Source organism: Alligator sinensis, unplaced genomic scaffold, assembly GCF_000455745.1.
Source record: "Alligator sinensis unplaced genomic scaffold, ASM45574v1 scaffold404_1, whole genome shotgun sequence".
In the NCBI taxonomy this organism is placed as follows: Eukaryota; Metazoa; Chordata; order Crocodylia; family Alligatoridae; genus Alligator; species Alligator sinensis.
The window spans coordinates 5,630,562-5,633,639 of record NW_005841839.1 but is presented as its reverse complement, the minus strand read 5'-3'; the positions used below and the strand labels follow the sequence as shown (position 1 = coordinate 5,633,639).

At 46.9% G+C, this 3,078-nt stretch overlaps 1 long non-coding RNA gene across 1 annotated transcript; it reads right to left on the bottom strand.

Annotated features, from left to right (window-relative positions):
- Window positions 1–673: 673 nt before the first annotated feature.
- LOC112550241 lies at window positions 674–2,886 on the bottom strand. The gene is made up of 3 exons (XR_003093964.1): window positions 2,706–2,886; window positions 1,899–2,118; window positions 674–932 (listed from the first exon to the last, which is right to left on the bottom strand). It is a non-coding gene; the product is annotated as an uncharacterized LOC112550241 (long non-coding RNA).
- Window positions 2,887–3,078: the final 192 nt, after the last annotated feature.

The following is a 3,078-nucleotide window of genomic DNA, read 5'->3' as shown; positions in this document are numbered from 1 at the left end:
GAGCTGCTGCGCTCCAGCCCAGTTGGGAAGGGGGCAGCTGGGTACCCCCTCCAGTAGGGCTGGGGGGGCAGGGGGCTGCAGGTTGGGAGTGAGGGGTACCGGCAGGGCTGGGGTGGGCAGGGGCTGTGGGTCGAGAGTGATGGGCACCAGCAGGGCTTGGGGGAGTGGGAGCTGTGGATCAGGAGCGGGAACAGTGGTAGGGCCAGGGGGCTGCAGCTTGGGAGTGAGTGGCATCAGCATGGCCGGGGGGCGGGGCGGGGGAAAGGCAAGGGGCTATGGGTCAGAAGTGAGGTGTCCCCCTGACAGGTGTCCTCTTTTTTGGAACTGGAAATATGCTAACCCTAAATTACAGCCCACGGGCCAGATGTGGCCAAAAGAGCCATTTGATCCAGCTTGTAGCAGTGAGGCTTCCCTGGCATTCAGCAGCTGGAGGTTTTGGCAACAGTTGTTTTCCTGTGCCACTGGGGGAAGAACATCAGTGGCAGCTTGGTCCTACTGCCCACCAATTTACCTGCCTTTGACCCAAACTGGTTCACTCTGGCCTGTAGCCTAAAAAGGTTGCTGATCATAGATGTAGAACAAGCAGTTTATTTCTATCATTTAGTGGAAGTGCCAAGTTAGGTCTTAGTAGGTCTCTGCTATACGGCAAGTAACTGAGAGCTGGATTTTCACACATTTATTCATTATTGATAGTACCTTGCTCTGAGCCTAATTCCAGTGGGTTTCATTGATCAGCCTGAAGATTAAAGGTCCTACACAAGGTGACTAAGAATGACTGCATCTCTCATCAGTGAAGTAATTTACCTTCAACAGACTCAGGCTCCACTCTTGAGGCCTTGGGTGTCTCACACGATCCAGATGCCTTCATTCCAGTTCTGCTTCAGCTCTCATGCCCGAGTGCACCTGTGGCTCATCTCTTGGCTCAAGAGAGTCTAAACAGAGCAAGAATTAAATCAGATGAGCTCTGCAAGTGCTAAAACCAGGATACTATTATTTTAAAATTAAATGGAAACCTATTGTAAACTCCACATTCCAGTAGAGTATGGGTCACCTGATGAATAAGGGGGAACATGCTGGCTATCTACCATCTGAAAAGTAGTATTTGAAGAGTATGAACACTAAAAACAGACCTGAATTATTTAGGGTCACCTTATAGAAAATGACAAGGACAAAAGGAAATTTAATCCTAATGTATGTGCCTAATTAGTTTTCCTGTTAGAGTGTGAAATAGTCTTCATTAGATGCTACTGGTAAGAGTGCCATCACTGCGGACTTTTTAGAACTAGACCAGATGCAGCACTAAAGAATGCAGTAGGAAACTATCCTAACATTGACTCTGGAGATGGCATTGATGTGTTAACAGGTCTTTTCCTGAAGATGTCCCAGAACGCAACACTCTAGGACATCACAGACATCCAACATATTCTTGTGTACCTTTTACCACTTATGTGGACTGTGATGGAGTTTCAGCCTCCAGTTTGCCCCAGAACATCTTCAAGACGCCAGTGGATGTCATGGGGATGCCTTGTCTCTACATTCTCTGGATCCATGGATCTTTGTCTCTCAACCTTACTACCCACTTCCCTAACTATCCTTCCCCCAACTTCCTTCTTCTCCATCCCCCTTCTTACCATACTCCCTTTTTCTTCTCCCGCTTCTCTTGCTGTTCAGCTGATCACTTTTTCCCCTTTTGGAGCTCATAAATCATCTCTTTGTCTCAGTGTCATCCACATACCAATTTTTTTACTTTCTCAGCTTTAAGCCTCTTCTGTTATGCAAGAATGGGCCCAAGTTACATTGGTGATGCAACAAGGCATGGATCAGTCATTTTCCCTTTTCCTCTAAACCTAAGCTCTTGTCATTTTGTCCTCAGTGTGTCACTTGAGACCTTAGCTTACCTGGGGTTCACGTCATGCATCCTGTTTCTGCTCAGCCTTGGTGTCCATGTCCATGTCTCTCTCTCTCCTTTGCTTTCCTACCTTGCCCCTCTCTTCCCTTCCCCCAACACACATCTGCTCACTTGGTTCCAGAAAATTCGTTTCATCTCACCATTGAGTCGTTTATTTCTTTCTAGCAAGTTAAAAGCCTGTCTCCCTTGATTTAGTGAGCCAATAGCGGCTGGGAGAGAGAAAAAAAGAATGAAAGAAAGAAACAAAATAATGAAAAAAAGGTCTCTGGAACATCTGGAGTTGCTCTTAAGCAAGACGCAATATATTCAGCCAGATGTTGGTTGACTGGCTTCTACTTGCGAAACGTCAAGATGTCAAACTTCAAAACTCCATCCTCTGCCACTCTTTCTCCCCCCCGCCCCACCTCCCCTTTCTGCTCCCTTCACCCATGCTGCCCATGGAACACCCTGCAGGTGGCATAAAATTTTAGCAGTACTTTGCTTGCAAGAGGGCCCAGCTGTGATTTATGGGAAACCATCACTGCTCTGAGCTTTGGGTCACTTTAACACAAGGTGAGGGATGTTAAAAAATGGGGAGCTCTTCATGCAGCTGCATTTGGGAACAAGGACATTCAAATAAAATGATTATCTTGTCCACATGCCCTGTAGGGCCAGAAATAAGGCTGCAATGAGAGTGTCTGGGCTGTGAAAAATGTCTGAAATCTCTGAGTTTCCTTCAGGCAGTCCAATGGAGCCAGCGGGTGGTCCAGTCCTTTCCTTAAATCACTCCCCTATTGTTTCTCCATCTTAGACTCACCATAGATGTTGTCTTGAGGAGTCCGCAATTTCATTGTTGGCTGACAGGATTGTGACACTGAGCAAAACTCTCCCACATTTTCCCATCCCCTGCTCCTTGATTCACATCCGTCCTGCAATCCCACAAGCAGCCATGCTGTAACTCATTGCAACTTCTATTTTTATTGCAAACCCAGTGTTTGACCCGGGGCGTTTTGACGGCTTTGCATCCAGAGTACAACTGGGTCCTGGTGAACTATATATACTGGAGTAGAACTGCAGATGCATAAAGGGGTTGGTATTCAGACAATGAAGCAAAGGTAACTGCCTCCTATTTACTCTCCTCCAGACTATTAACTTACCTCTTACACTGCCTCTTGGGAGGTGGTAGGGTT